This window comes from Lithobates pipiens, unplaced genomic scaffold, assembly GCF_037356315.1.
Source record: "Lithobates pipiens isolate NorthernLeopardFrog02 unplaced genomic scaffold, aLitPip1_a1.2 Scaffold_13, whole genome shotgun sequence".
NCBI lineage: Eukaryota > Metazoa > Chordata > Amphibia > Anura > Ranidae > Lithobates > Lithobates pipiens.
In genome coordinates this window covers 281,462,425-281,478,252 of record NW_027507718.1, presented here as the reverse complement: position 1 = coordinate 281,478,252, position 15,828 = coordinate 281,462,425, and the positions used below count along the sequence as shown (strand labels likewise).

The 15,828-nt window shown below is 40.9% G+C and overlaps 1 long non-coding RNA gene across 1 annotated transcript in view; it reads right to left on the bottom strand.

Moving 5' to 3' along the window:
- The window catches only part of LOC143974894 (uncharacterized), a 113,725-nt gene that overhangs the window by 36,889 nt on the left and 61,008 nt on the right, over nt 1-15,828 (bottom strand). The window contains exon 3 of the long non-coding RNA XR_013272294.1: nt 2,989-3,068. This is a non-coding gene — a long non-coding RNA (uncharacterized LOC143974894). The remainder of the gene's footprint in view (nt 1-2,988; nt 3,069-15,828) is intronic.

Genomic DNA, 15,828 nt, shown 5'->3' with positions numbered 1-15,828 from the left:
TAGGCTGAGCCAGTTTGATTTCTATAATCTGAGATCCACCTTATCTGGTAAGTGGCCTCTCTTATCATATTTTCCGAACAGAAGTTTTAAGCCTTATCCTTACTGTTCAGCATCACGGTTTGTTTACTGGAGCACAGCATGGACTTGAATACACACATCAGTTAAATTGGATTTTTTTCAGATTCACACTATTGTATTTGGTTGCAAAATTTTACTTTATCCACAATAAATTCAGCTCAGCTAATCTTTTCTTCAGCTGATCCAGTTCCCCAATATTCTTTTTGTGAACTGGTGCCCAAAACTGTACTGCGTATTCTAGATGAGGTACTACTAATGATTTGTACAGGGGCAAAATGATATCTCTCTCTCTGGAGTCCATACCTCTTTTAATACAAGAAAGGATTTTGCTTTCTTTGGAAACCACTGCTTGGCATTGCATGCCAGAACACCCAATGCCTTCTCCATTAATTTCCCCATTTGTACTCCCTCTAATACGTAATATGCATGCATATTCTTAGCCCCAAGGGCATAACCTTACATTTATCAACATTAAACTTAATTTTCCTCACAGTTGCCCAATTAAACAGTGCATTGAGGTTGACTGAAATGGTACTTTTAATCCCAGACCATATATGATTTATAAAAATAATAAAAAGTAAGTCCCAGCACTGAACCTTAGGGTACACCACTAATAACCTTAGAGCATTCAGAGTGTACTGCAGGTGTTTAACCATATCTCTCAGAATAACATCATTGTTTTATTGATTGTTTGCCATTGTTTTATTGATTTGGTGTGTCATCTTCAGATGTTTAGAGAAATCCCAAAACAATTCAATGGCTCTTCTCAGTAGGAGTTGGAGTATCTTGATCTGCTGATTATTAAACTACCTGGAATACATATATTGCTATTGCGGTCAAGAATCTGGGCATGCGTTTGCATCCCCTTTATGGATGTCAGGATTGAATTGTACACCAGAACTGATTTGGATTCTTGTATGAATATTTTGCTCTTTATCTTTGAAGCTCTTTGCCTGTAATGTAAAAAACTGGAGGGCTATATTGGAGATTTATTACACCTTTTGGACTATTATCTCTATGTCCCTCAGCTGTCCCCTTCTGGATTTGAGAATTCCCACTCCAGCAGACCTCATGTGTGCACTTGATAACTCCACTTTACGTACCTTGTGACCAGGCCATAGATCCCCATAATGCAGGTTTGGATCCGATTGCTATGGGATACTGACAGCTAGGAAGGGGGCCAAAACATCGACCCCCTTAGCTTCCAGAGAATCTGTCACCTTACTAGGTACCACGCCTAATGGTTGCTTTGTGTCTTGAACGTGTGCTTGGTTAGCTTTAGCAAAGGCTTTACTCTTCTCTGCCGTGCTGCATTAAACCCTTGCAACTTACCTGCTTCATACCCTGTATGTGCTTTACTGACCAAAAGTAGTGTAGTGTTATCTGCCATAGGACACTTATGCATCTCTTAAAGTTAACAAACTTTACTGAAAGTTCTGCAGCATAACAGGTTAAGTACAAACACAGTTTGATGTATCCATCCCTAACTAGCTACTCTAGAGTGTGACTACCCAGGCATACCTTGCAAAGGGGAGAGTCCATAACTTGGTACAACTCCATGCTATGGCAGGAGAGTCCCCTTTATGGCTTGTCTCTGTCTTCTACCCATGCAGTTTGAGCAGAGCCTTCCCCCTTTTATAACAGCACAGGGAGAGAAGCAGAGCTCAGAAAGAGTGGAAACAGCAGAACTAGCATTAACCTTTCCCTAACCTTGGCAGACTAGCTAGTTTACTAACATGGTACATTCTCTTTGTAGGCAACTGCCTATAAATATACATTGAGGAGGCAAGAGCTGTTTTCTCATATATATAAATTCAAAAAAATAGAAAATTTAAACATATTTCAGTTAAATTACCTATCGTTTCACAATATGATCAAATGAGATACTTGCCGCCAAAAAAGCTGTAATCTGTAAACATTGTTATGTAATTTTTTTTTTTTTGTTCCTTTAGTGAATATGGAATGTTGACTAGAAATGAGTGAACCAGGCCGAGTTCACAGGAGGATCAGTGAATCCAGGCTGAAAATATACTTAACCCGAGTCTAGCGTTAAACTATGAAGTATAGTAATTCTGCAAATCAATTTATTTTTTCAAGCCCTTTTCAATGTCAATTTGCAAGTTTTTCTTAGGCTTAAGGGCAACATCAAAACTATACAAACTATACAAACTATACAAATCCTTGAAATAACATGTTTTAAGGATGCCGCAAACCTGCACATGAAGTTAAGGAACACAGTGTATGTATTTTAACCTGTCACTCCCCCCCCCCCCCCCCCCAGTGAATCAGTAAAGAAAGAGTAAAAAATCATGTATACTGATGTAAATTCAATGCCAGTTATATCATCCAGCAATATAAAGCCATGTCAATCACACTTTTTAAGGAAGTTGAGCTGCTGCTCTAACGAGCTATTGTGCACAAGGATTCTGGGTGACATCATTGGCCAAATGTGGTCAGGCCATTTTTGGTCAATGATGTCACTCAGGACCCACAACTTGTTTATAAACAGAAGCCACTGGGGAACATACCACTTAATCACAGACCTTCAACTGATATTTGTGTACAAACCACAACCAGAGGGCGGGCGAACTGGCCAAAAATAGCTAGTTTGTTCACCCATTTGCCGAACTGCAAACAAGATGAGTGTGAGTTGAACAGTTGAGTCATGTTCAACCTGAACGCAAAGCTCATCCCCATAGCTGACTAAGCATTATTATCATTTTTTTTTTATGTTTTTGTATTATTCATTTTGTGTTAAAATATGGAAAACCAGATCCCAGATTGTTTCAAATATGGATCTAATGTTCAAGAACCAACAGCCTGATGCAATCTACTAGGAATAAAAACAGTATACTTGAAGTGGACTTGATACATCCTGAATTATAATCATCGTTCAGGCATATTACTCACCTGGCACATCAGGAATCTGGCAAAGAGATGGTCCACTCTGAAAATCATCCAGTATTGCGGAATGTAGTGATTGCTTCTTCCTGCATGAGAAGGAAATGAGTGGGAAACATGCCACATAGGTTCATGTAAAGAACTTTGAATCTGAAGCAAGCAATGTAATACAATGCGATTTAGATGATTAGATGAAAAGAGCAGGTGTTCATAAAGAATAAAAAGAAATATTCAACTTTAGATTGCACTCATAGCATAGCCAATTAAATGTTTATTTCCTGCACAGAACCAAGCTGTATACTGTATGACCATAAGAAATACAGAGCCAAATGAAGAAAAAAAATCTGACTCTGACCCTTCCAAATTTTGTAATCACTTAGCGAACATGCCTATTGTAAGCAATGGCAGCAAAAAAATGGGCCCAGCTTTAGATTTTTTAATGTGGAGTAAGTGAATGTTACATAATATGTAGGTGTAAGGCTGGCCATACATAGAGCAAATTTATTTCCTGCAACCATGGGATGCAGGAAAAAAATTTGCTCAATTCCCCTATCAACACACACGGTGTTAATGTGGGAATCCCTCCTGCCGAGCCATTGTTTTCTTCCAGCAGGGGGTAAGGGAAGCCATCCCATCTGGGAGAAGACAGTGTATATTGTTAGCAGCTATAGCAGCCATAGCAGCCACTAGCAATATCCATATGTAAAACCCATCATGCTGGTTGTACCCAAGTTGATCGATTGACCAACTTGGTACATTCAGCCTGCCCATACATGGTTTGAGATTCAAACTGTGTTGGTCCACTTTCAAATATTTATCATCCTTTACAGAGATGACCGAAGTCTCCCTGATAATTCATTGATTTGCTTTAATTTCTGGAAGGACAGAGCCATCTTTGTTTATTATTATTATTATTATCTAGGTCAGTGTTGGCGAACCTTTTTGAGCCCAAGTGCCCAAACAGCGACACAAAACCAACTTATTTAAAACCTACCAGCAGCTCTGTACAGAGGATGGGACTGATCATCCCTCTGAATGAGCCCTAAGGGACCAAAAATGTATGATTCTGCCAGATTCGCTCGGAATGCAGTGTTCAGGAATGTGCTGTGCTCAGAATGTAGTGCTCAGGAATGCGTTGTGCTCAGAATGCAGGGTTCAGATGTGCGTCATGCTCAGAATGCAGGGTTCAGGTGTGTGTTGTGCTCAGAATGCAGGGTTCAGATGTGCATCATGCTCAGAATGCAGGGTTCAGGTGTGTGTTGTGCTCAGAATGCAGGCTTCAGGTGTGCGTTATGCTCAGAATGCAGGGTTCAGGTGTGCGTTATGCTCAAAACGCAAGGTTCAGGTGTGCGTTGTGATCAGAATGCAGGGTTCAGGTGTGCGTTATGCTCAGAATGCAGGGTTCAGGTGTGCGTTATGCTCAGAATGCAGGGTTCGGGTGTGCGTTATGCTCAGAATGCAGGATTCAGGTGTGCGTTTTGCTCTGAATTCAGGGTTCAGGTGTGCGTTATGCTCAAAACGCAAGGTTCAGGTGTGCATTGTGCTCAGAATGCAGGGTTCAGGCGTGCATTGTGCTTAGAATGCAGGGTTCATGTGTGCATTATTCTCACAATGCAGAATTCAGGTGTGTGTTATGCTCATAATGCAGGGTTCAGGTGTGTGTGAGCACAAAGACAGCTTATTAATGCTAAAAGGTCGATTTTTTTTTTATTATTGTACTGATGATGTGTATTATGACATGTCATACATTTATTCATCTGTCCCTTATACTAGAACATTCAAGCAGTATATGTGTTTTCACATGTGCAATGACAGTTTATCACAGCTAAATGTATCTCCAACAGTCATAATCATGTCATCTTACTTTAAAAAAGTAATTTGTTAAGTTACAAATTACTTCTCCCAAAAAGTAATTGCGTTAGTAACTCAATTGCTAAAATGGAAAAGTAATTAGTTACTCAGCAAAGTAACTGTGACTTTTTTATGAATATTCTATAATTCAATTACGTTCTATAACATCTTTAATATCAAAGATGTTTATATTAACTGATTGAAGAATAAAAACACTATATACAGTATTTTAGAACATTTGGTATTTATTTGAACCCAAATGTTGAGGGGGTGGCAGCGGTGGTACTTACGGGGTTGGTAGTGGTGGTACTTGAGTACTTGAGGGGGTGGCAGCGGTGGTACTTGGGGGGGGGGGTGGCAGTGGTGGTGGTGTACTTGGGGTGGTGGCTGTGGTGGTGGTATACTTGGGGGTGGCAGTGGTGGTACTTTGGGGGGTGGCAGCGGTGGTGTACTGGGGGGGTTGTAGGTAGTGTGGTACTTGGGGGGGTGGCAGAAGTGGTGGTGCCATCCTCTCTTACTGATCCCACTGCCCACCACCACTGATCTCATCCCTGCCATATCCCCCCATCTGTTGTAGAAGTGATGGTGGGTGGGTAGGGATGGGATCAGTAAGAAGCAGAGGTGGTAGAGGACTTGGGATAGATCGATTGCACTGCAATTCAAATCATCAGTCACTCGAATGCCTCCAGGGATGCCTTTCCTCATGGGGAGAGAGAGAGACCCTACCCTTCACTCGATTGGTGTCAGCTGGTCAGCTGACTTCATTTTTCAGTGTCCGCCCCGCCGCCCTACATTCTCTCTCTGGATAGGCGGGGCGGTTCAGACAGTCTCTCTGAGTCTCAGCCTCTTCTCAGCTCAGCGGGCAAAAGCCCCCTCCCTGCAGTGGAACGAACAGCCAGGCAGCGTGGCCACGGTGGGGCCTCCCGGGCGGTAGATGTAATCGCGGTAATGTCGCCCAAGTAATGGGAACTGAGTTACCATGAGGGGAAGAGTAATCAGTTAGATTACTCATTACCCTCTAAAGTAACTGTTACGTAACTCCATTTATTTTAACTCACTTACTTACATCAATGCTCCTCAGCATGTTAAAACTGTCAGTGGGGAATATATATATATATATATATATATATATATATATATGAAAAAAAAGGACAAAGGCTAGCATTTTCCTCTATAACTGACTATGATTTTCTATAATTGCCCAAAAATTAAATTCTTCCTGTAATCATGGTAGTAGTCTACAGAACGCCCCACAGTCTCTTAGTCTCTTATGATTGGCTCATTACTTTACTCGGTTACAGTTCGACGTAAAATGTCAGGAATCTCCATCATTGTCAGTTCTGCAACATCCTTTAATTATTTTAGTAATTATCACTTGATCATAGAGATCTTTCCATGTAGTGTATAAAGCGGAGTTCCACCTGTTTTTTAGTTTAATAAAAGGCAGTAGCTAAAAAAGGCATAGCTGCTGACTTTTAAGTGACAATCTGCATCTGGTGGTAAGTGACAAGCTGCACCTGAAAGCAGGCGATGTGGCAGATGACAATCCACATCTGGTGGCAGGCTACGTGGCAAGTGACATTTCACATTTGATAACAGGCGACGTGGCAAGTGACACACTCGGGGCTCCCACTGATCCTGCATTATGGTGAGTTGAACTACTTCATTTTATATTACAATGAACAGAAATGATGCGCTTCAATCATCCTGACACCATATCAACCATGGTGCCGTGATGATTGAGGCACCAACATCAGCCATTAACCCAACAAATTGCCTGCAAAAAAAATAGATTACCCCCTGCGCCTTTTTAAAAATCACCTTTTTAAAAATCACCTTTTTAACAATCATTTACTTTTGTTAAGAGAACAGCGGCAGCCTCTGCTTATTTGTAAATAAATCCACAAAAAAAAAAAGCATAAATGGCGAAGGATAGTACTACAACTATTATTATTATTATTATTATTATTATTATTAATAATAATAATAATATAATAATAATAATAATATTATTAATATTAATAACAATAATAACAATTTCTCTTTCTATTTTGTTTAAAAAAGCCTGTTTGATCAGGACATAACAGTGACACCAAGTGGTGAGAGTCAGCATTGCTGTGGGATTTTTCCCAGTTGCTGTCCAGTGATGTAAATACTGGATATCCACAGACAGCCTGTGTAAGGCATTTTTATCACATACACCTTTCTTGATTAGAGACGTCAGTGTTGATTTACTGAAAGATCAGAGACTGTTCTCTAATTAAAGCAAATGTTTACTTTGTAATGTGAATGTCAATTATGTTAGTGAATAAGTTGAATCTGTGGGGGTTATTTACTAAAACTGGAGAGTGCAAAATCTATTGCAGCTCTACATAGAAACCAATCAGCTTATATGTTTTTTGGTCAAAGCTTAATTGAACAAACTGAATTTAGAGGCTGATTGGCTACCATGCACAGCTGCACCAGATTCTGGGTGCTCCAGTTTTAGTAAATCTCCCCTTGTGCTCCCTATGAATACCCAATAGTGCAAGAGAAAGCAAGATTTTGCCTTGCACATGATTGGATAATTGAAATGAATACATCTTCACGTGATTTACTAAGTACAGTGAGCTTTCACCTTGCTTACAATTCACTTTTACCTAGAACATAATATACTTGATACACTAAAGCACAGAGCAGTGATAGTGAGGTGCTATAAATTCAAAAGAGTGCCATCCTATAACCCCAAAACATAGGTCAGCATTGAATAGACACACCCAAACATTTTATGATGCAATTTGAGGACTGGACACCCTGAAATTATGTTTTTGTAACATCATTCTTTTACACCCGATCGTTATGCTATTTGCAAATTTTCTATGATTTTCTGTCTTTCACACTGTTGTAAACATTTATGCCTTGACCCATTTGTATACTGTGTATAACTTATTTATACTGCTTGCTAAGCTGCTGTTGACGTGTGTACTAGTGTATAGTGTATCGTTACTAGTGTACTCGTGTACAGGCATACCCCACTTTTAAGTACACAATGGGGTTTATTTACTAAAGCTGGAAAGTGCAAAATCAGGCTCACTTCTGCATAGAAACCAATGAGCTTCTAACCCCAGCTTGTTAAATTACGTTTTGGTAATAATACCTAGAAGCTCATTGGTTTCTATGCAGACGTGAGGCTGATTTTGCACTTTCCAGCTTTAGTAAATAAACCCCATTGTGTACTTAAAAGTGGGGTATGCCTGTATTGTTAGACAGTTCTTTGGCTTCAATACATTAAGTGAATCATACAGTTTGTGGGTGTGCCTATTCACTGCTATTCACTTTGCTCAATGAACAACAAGGCTACTCAATGTATTATTATTTAGAATATACACCTTATTTTAAGTAGGAAATTGCAGTTATTTCTCAATATTTTTCACTTTTTTCCCCTGAATGTCCCTGTAGCAAGGGACATTTTATTAGCATATAATTAAATGATTGAAGTGAACACATGCTTCACCTTATACACTAACATTCACTTTGCATAGTGTGCCTACAAAGGAGAGGAATTTTATAAAAGAGCTAAGATACCGAAACATCCTTATAGGGCCACATCCCTTTAAATATAATATATCTGAAAAGGTTTTTTATGGGACTTTTTAAGCACAAAAACACCATACTATAAAAAATATAAATTTTAATGCAATTAAGAAAAACATATAAATACATAATTTGAAATCATTTCAAGAAATACATCACAGAGTACATAAGAACTATTGCAATGCCGATAAATCTCATGTTTCATCATACAATATAGGGCTTCTTCAGGAGAACTGTTAATATCGCATATGCATATAGTCACTGGAATGAAAAAAACTATTTTAAAAAAACACACAAAAGGACACAGATAATAAATATATTACAATTTACAATTTATCCCTCTCTATGGTATTATCAAAATGTATCCCTTTTTATCCAACCACTCCTGAAGTATTATTGAATTTCATTAAAAGCACAGGTCAGTGCTTGAAATAAATGTTTGTCTATACGATATTCTGCATGGCTGTAAATTGTAATATATTTACTATCTGTGTCCTTTTACGTGTTTTAAAAAAAATAAAAATTCATTCCAGTGACTATATGCATATGCGATATTAACAGTTCTCCTGAAGAAGCCCTATATTGTATGGTGAAACATGTAGAGCTTTATCGGCATTGCAATTGTTATTATGTACTCTGTGATGTATTTCTTGAAATTATTTCAAATTATGTATTTATATGTTTTTCCTAATTGCATTAAAATTCATATTTTTTTTATAATACGGTGTTTTTGTGCTTAAAAAGTCCCATAAAAAAACTTTTCAGATATGGTGTGCCTACACTTTATTGAACAAAATCAAATCAAGCATGCTCTATTTTTTGAGTATATCACAGTTGCATCTCTGTTCCACGGTTGCCAACCCCTCATTACATTCTTACATGCAAACGGGGCTTTTTTTTCAGTGGGAACGTGGGGGAACACAGTTCTGGCACCTCCAGTCTGAATGCATTTTATGGCAAGGATTGAAGGGATGGGTGGCCTCACAAAATAGTATAAATGAAATAGCAACAAATACACAATGTACCATCATCCATATTTAAATAGAATAGAGGTTTGGGAGTCTGGTCCCCAACCTAGACCCACCAAGAAAGAGGAGCAGAGACGAAGAGTGACTCAGAAGAGGGGAGTTCCTGCATCTATTCTCTGAGAAAAAAGCCCTGCTTGCAAAACTTGGAAAATTTGCACAGCACATTGCTTACTAACAAAAAATATTGCAGGGACTCCTATTACATACTAAAACAATCTGTAGTTAAGCATCTGAAACAAAATGTCAAAGTTTCATATACCACTTACAAGTGAACCACTGTTTTTTATAAATTGATACAGTGTCAGCCAAGGATATGTAGTTCCACGCTGTTTTTTATAGTTGAAAACTCAAATGATGAGCCTTTTTTATTATATACAGATATACTCCCTAATGACTGTGCCACAAGACAGAGTATCACAAAAAATAAACATTTAAACACATGATCATTTAAAAAGGGGACTCTTCCATTGCATATAAGAAAAACTCTGTTGGAAAATACTCAGAACCAGCAACTGTTAAAACAAAATACACTTTGGTTAGGACTATAAAAGTGTAGCGCTACCCCCCGCAGGAGCCACTGGTTGTAATGGGTCTTCTGCTCTCTCCCTTAGCTCTAGGCAAAACCTCACACCTGCTGACATCACCAGAATATCCTTGCCGAGGCCTCCTGGCAGTTACACAAGAAGGGCACACACTGATTAAGGTAAACAAGTTGTATTGGCAAAATTAGAATGGTAGTCAATGCAGCAATACAAAGAGTCAAAGTTAACACCTTAAAAGTGAGCCTAAAAATGTACTCCAGTGCCGAGACCATAAACAATAGCTCTCTAACTGAAAGGTAATGTTACAAGAGACTTAAATGGCTACCAAACAGACAAAAGGCAAGTTCCCTTTATGAGCTCTCAGTTGGTAGAGTCTAGGCTTGGGCTTAGAAATCTAGAGAGTTCCCTGCAAACCAGTGCTGCTACCAGATATGCCCTTGGATCCATACAGTCCTTGGATATAGATTATTCCAGCTTAGTTGGGGCCCTTTACGTTAGGATGCAAAATAGGGTATGGAACAAAAGGGGAAGTTCCCTTTAATGCTGAGATATGCAATTACTCAGAGTCTTGCTATGCCTCATGGGGCTTGAAGTTCTGCAACAGCTGGAGGTCCGCTAATTGATCAATAGATAGATCAATCTATTTAGGAGGCATGTGACCAGTAGGGATGAGCTGAACACCCCTGGTTCCCTGGTTCACAACAGAACATGCGAACAGGCAAAAAATTTGTGCAAACAGGCGAACACTGTTAAAGTCTATGGGACGCTAATGTGAAAATTCAAAAGTCATAATTTTAAAGTCTTATATGCAATTTATTGCCATAAAAAGTGTTTGGGGACCCTAGTCCTGCCCCAGGATGTATCAATGCAAATTTTTTTTGAAAAAAGTCAGTTTTTTTCGGGAGCAGTGTTTTTAATAATGCTTAAAGTGAAACAATAAAAATGAAAAATGAAAAATTCCTTTAAATATCATGCCTGGGCGTGTCCTTAGTATGCCTGTAAAGTAGCGCATCTTTCCCATGTTTATTACAATGCCACAGCAAAATGACATTTCTAAAGGAAAAAATGTAATTAAAAACTGCTTGCTGCTGTAATTTATTGTCATATCTCAGCAATATATGCCCCCCAAATCCATACCTAACCCCCCAAATCCATACCAGGCCCTGCTGTGAAATATTAGATCAAAAATGGTAATTACATGCCCCTGGTAAACAGGGGCAGAAAAATTGGGCCTTGGGTGGTGGTGGTGGTGCCAGAACACTGTAACCCCTCACAGATACATTTGTTGGGGTGCAGGAATGGACCCTGCCATGAAATATTAAATCAAAAATTGCAATCAAATGCCCCTGTTAAACAGGGGCAGAGCAATTGGGCCTTGGGTGGTGGTGGTGGTGCCACAAAACTGTAACCCCTCACAGATACTCTTATTGGGTGCAGGAATGGGCCTTGCTGTGAAATATTAGATCAAAAATTGCAATTAAATGCCCCTGTTAAACAGGGGCAGAAAAATTGGGCCTTAGGTGGTGGTGGTGATGCCCTAAACCAAAAATATTGTTGGAAGCTAGCATCATCAAGATTATGGAGAAATAGGATAGTCAGGAAGCATAAGCAGTCTTCATGGGATCCCACCTCCATAGCAAATTCAATCAGTTACATCAGCATCAAGTGCTTGATAGCTGCTGATCCAAGACTGATTCACTTTTATGAATGTGAGCCTATCAATAGAGTCTATGGACAGGCGCACTCTTTGATCCATTAAAAAACCCCCAGCAGCAATGTGCGTTCAGAAAGCACGCTGGAAGCAGGACAGGATAGTAGCAAGTTCTGGCCAGTGGTCCATCCTCAAGACCCAGTAGCCCAGTGAATGCTCTGTTGGAAAGGTCTCCAAGTCTACTCTTGCCGCTAGATGTTCCTGCACCAAATAAAGCAGGCACTGGCGATGGTTGCTTTAACCGATCAGACCTTGGCGCTGAGGACTGAAAAATTGTTTAAAGGCATCGGCCAGCCGGCCACCTTCTCCACTGCTCTTTCTCTGACTGAACGAAACCTCAGCAACCCATTGTCCAGCACCAGGAAATGGTAACCTCCCAGGGTTTGGAAATGCATTGCACAAACCTTTCTTCAAGACCTCCTGAAGATGTTTCATCTTCTGCTCCCTCTGCAAAGGCAGGATGGGTTCTGCAACCTTACCCTTGTAACATGGATCAAGAAGGGTTGCCAGCTAGTAATGATCCCTCTCCTTGATACCACAACAAATCCTAGAGTCCTTTTGCAGGCTTTGCAGAATCAGGGAGGCCATGCAGAGTAAGTTTGCAGAGGCATTCGAGTCCTCTGGGTCACTAAGGATCACATTATCTGCAAAGCCAGGATGAGTTCTGCAACTTTACCCTTGTAAAGTGGACCAAGAAGGATTGACAGCCAGTAATGATCCCTCTCCTTAATACCACAAATCCTAGGGTGAATCAGAATCAGGGAGGCCATGCAGCATGTTTGCAGAGGCATTCAATTCTGAGTCCTCTGGGTCACTAAGGTTTACATTATCCGTAACTACCTCCTCCCAGCCACGTACAACTCCTTGGGTTTCTGGGGACTGAAAACCATCCCTTAAAGACTGCTGCTGAGTATAATCCTCTACATCCATGCTGACACAATCCTCCTCCTCTTCTTCCTGTGTGTTTGGCAGGCCTGTAGGAATGCTAGCTGGATAAAGGGGGCCGTGAGGTAAGGAAGTCCTCCTCTTCCTCCTGCTGTTCTGCCTTAAGTGCCCTGTTCATGATTGCATGAAGCATGTGCTCCAGCAAGAACACTAGAGGGACAGTGTCACTGATACATGCATTGCCACTGCTCCCCATCCTTGTGGCCTTCTCAAATTGTGACAGGACAGTGCATGCATCCTTGATCAGTAGCCACTGGCATGGCAAAAAGAAGCCAAGCTCCCCTGACCCTGTCATGGTGCCATACTCGCACAGGTACTCATTGATGACCCTCTGCTGCGTGTGCAGCCGCTGCAGCATTGCCAACATTGAGTTCCACCTGGTGGGCATGTCACACATGAGGCGGTTGGTGGGCAGGTTCCATTCCCTTTGAATGTCAGCTAGCCGAGCACTAGCATTGTATGACTGGCAGAAATTACCACAGACTTTTCTGACCTGCCTCAGGAGGTCTTGTAAGCCTGGGTACCTGCTCAAGCCCTGCTGCACCACCAAATTCAGGACGTGTGCCAAACATGGATCATGGGTCAAGTGTCCCTGTTGGAGGGCAGAGAGGAGGTTGGTGCCATTGTCTCATACAACCAATCCTGGCTGAAGCTGGTGTGGTGTCAACCACCTCTGAGCCTGCCCCTGCAGAGCTGACAGAATCTCTGCCCCAGTGTGGCTCCTCCTCCCAGGCAGACCAACTCAATTTCCGCATGCCATCTTTTAGCCTGACTGCTTGCGTAGCCCCTTGAATGCTTACAGAGCAGCGCTGGTTCATAGGGCAAATCTGCAGAAGAGGCCATAGAGGAAGAAGAGGAGGAGGGAGTGGAGGAGAGAGCTGTGGCAGAATCACCACTAGCATTTAGCTACCATGAGTCAGCGGTAATATGAAACTTACTGCTGACTGCCCTGTCCAAGAAGGCCAAAACATTGCCTTACACATGCCGGTAGAGAGCCAAAATGGCCTTCTGTTAAAGAAATGGCATTTTGGAACCTGCCACTGGGGTACAGCACATTCAAAAAATTCATGAAAGGGGGCAGAGTCTACCAGCTGAAAAGGCAACAGTTGCAGTTATAGCAATTTGGCCAAGCTAGCATTTAGATGCTGAGCATGTGGATGGCTAGGACTGAATTTATTTTTATGGTTCAGCAACTTGCCTTCTAAAATCAATTGGTCGTGTACTGTTAGCAGGTTGGCTGCAAGTACTTGGGACACCTATTGCTCTACCTTCATTCCTCTCAGTGCAGGTTTTTGAGAGGACTGGAGGTATAGTAGGGTTGGAGATCCCAGATGAGGAGCAAAGAGAAGTCTGCCTATTTTTTTGATGTGGGTCTTTCAAGTGCTGCCGCCATTATGTACACCGCCTGCACTCTATTAGAAACTGTACACACTGTAGTAGATACTATGTACACCGTCTGAACTGTATTAGAAACTGTAGTATGGCTGCACTGTATTGTGTACTGTGTACACCACCAGAAGTGTAGTAGAAACTGTGCACACTGTATTAGATACTGTGTACACTGCCTGAAGTGTATTAGAAACTGTACACACTATATTAGATACTGTGTACACCCCCATAAAAGTAGTAGAAACTATACACACTGTAATAAATACTGTGCACATGACCAGAAGTGTAGTAGAAACTGTGTACACCGACTACACTGTATTAGAAAGTGTACTATGGCTGCACTGTATTGTATACTGTGTGCTCCACCAGAAGTGTAGTAGAAACTGTACACACTGTATTAGTCTGATATATATATATATATATATATATATATATATATATATATATATATATATATATATATATATATATATATATATATATATATACATATATATATATAATATATATATATATATATATATATATATATATATATAAAATACACTGCCACTAACTGAATAACCTGCCTGCTTAATCTAACTCAAGCTATCTCTTTGTCCACACCAACAACACTACACATGGCCACCATGTATGCAGCCTTAGAGGCCTTTCACACTCACAGCGCCGGCGTTGACTTTTTGGGAGCTAGAGGGGCACTTTTAACCCCTGCTTGCGGCCGAAAAAGGGTTAAAAGCACTTGCAAAGTGCTGCTGCAGTGGCGCTTTGCCAGCATGTCGGTGGCGCTGCCTATTGATTTCAATGGGCAGGGGAGCTTTAGAAGCAATGTATACACCACGCCTAAAGTGCCTAGAAGAAACTGCTTGCAGGACTTTTTTGACATCCTGCCAGTGCATTACTCCAGTGGAAAAACCCTCAGGCTTTCACATTGGAGTGACAGAGGTGTTTTACAGGCACTTTGCAGGTGCTATTTTTTGCGTTATAGTGAATGTAAAGTGCCTAAGTGTGAAAGGGGACTTATATAGTGTGGGGCGTGGACTCAGTCCCCTTGAGCCATAATTGCCCTTGGCCAATTAAGGCTCTCTCAGCAGACCGCGCTGTGATTGGCCAAAGCATGCTTTGGCCAATCATCACACAGCAATGCAATGTGACATCGCAGTGCATTATAGAGCGTTCCGTGGTGCTCGAATATCCTGCAAACACTCCATAACGTTTGATGTTCTGCGAACGGGCAAACACTGAAGTTCGAATCAAACTTATATTTGATCCAAATATCGAGCTCATCCCTAGTGACAAGACTTGTTCTCCTGCAATTTAGAAGAACGGTGGGGAAAGTACAAGGTGGCACCCAGTAAGTCCTGGGAGGAGCTGGCCTCAATACCACACAGCTGATGGGTACAGCTAGGAGTATTAAAGAGCTCATTAACCTGCAGCTGATGGGAGAACCTGAAAGGCTGCCTAACAATAACAGATCTAACACCCATGGCCTAAAAAAATTAATCAGATCAGTAAAGACAGACAAACAAACCTAGGTAGAGGAGACTTCCAGCAGTGTAACTGACAAGGCCCTGATGGACGAGGCAATCTTTTTGCCCTATGTACTCAGAAGTGTGAAACACTCACCAAACATTTTCAACTCTCATCCCAGATTTAATTTATATAGAAGAGAAGAGGAAATGCCACATTCTACTGGGAGATGAGGAGCCAATGGTGAAAATATATGTAACAATAAATATGTAACAGCGTGTGCTGAGAAATTGTGGACTACTATTGTGTGCATGCTTCCAAGCTGGGCTTTGTGCGTCCATAG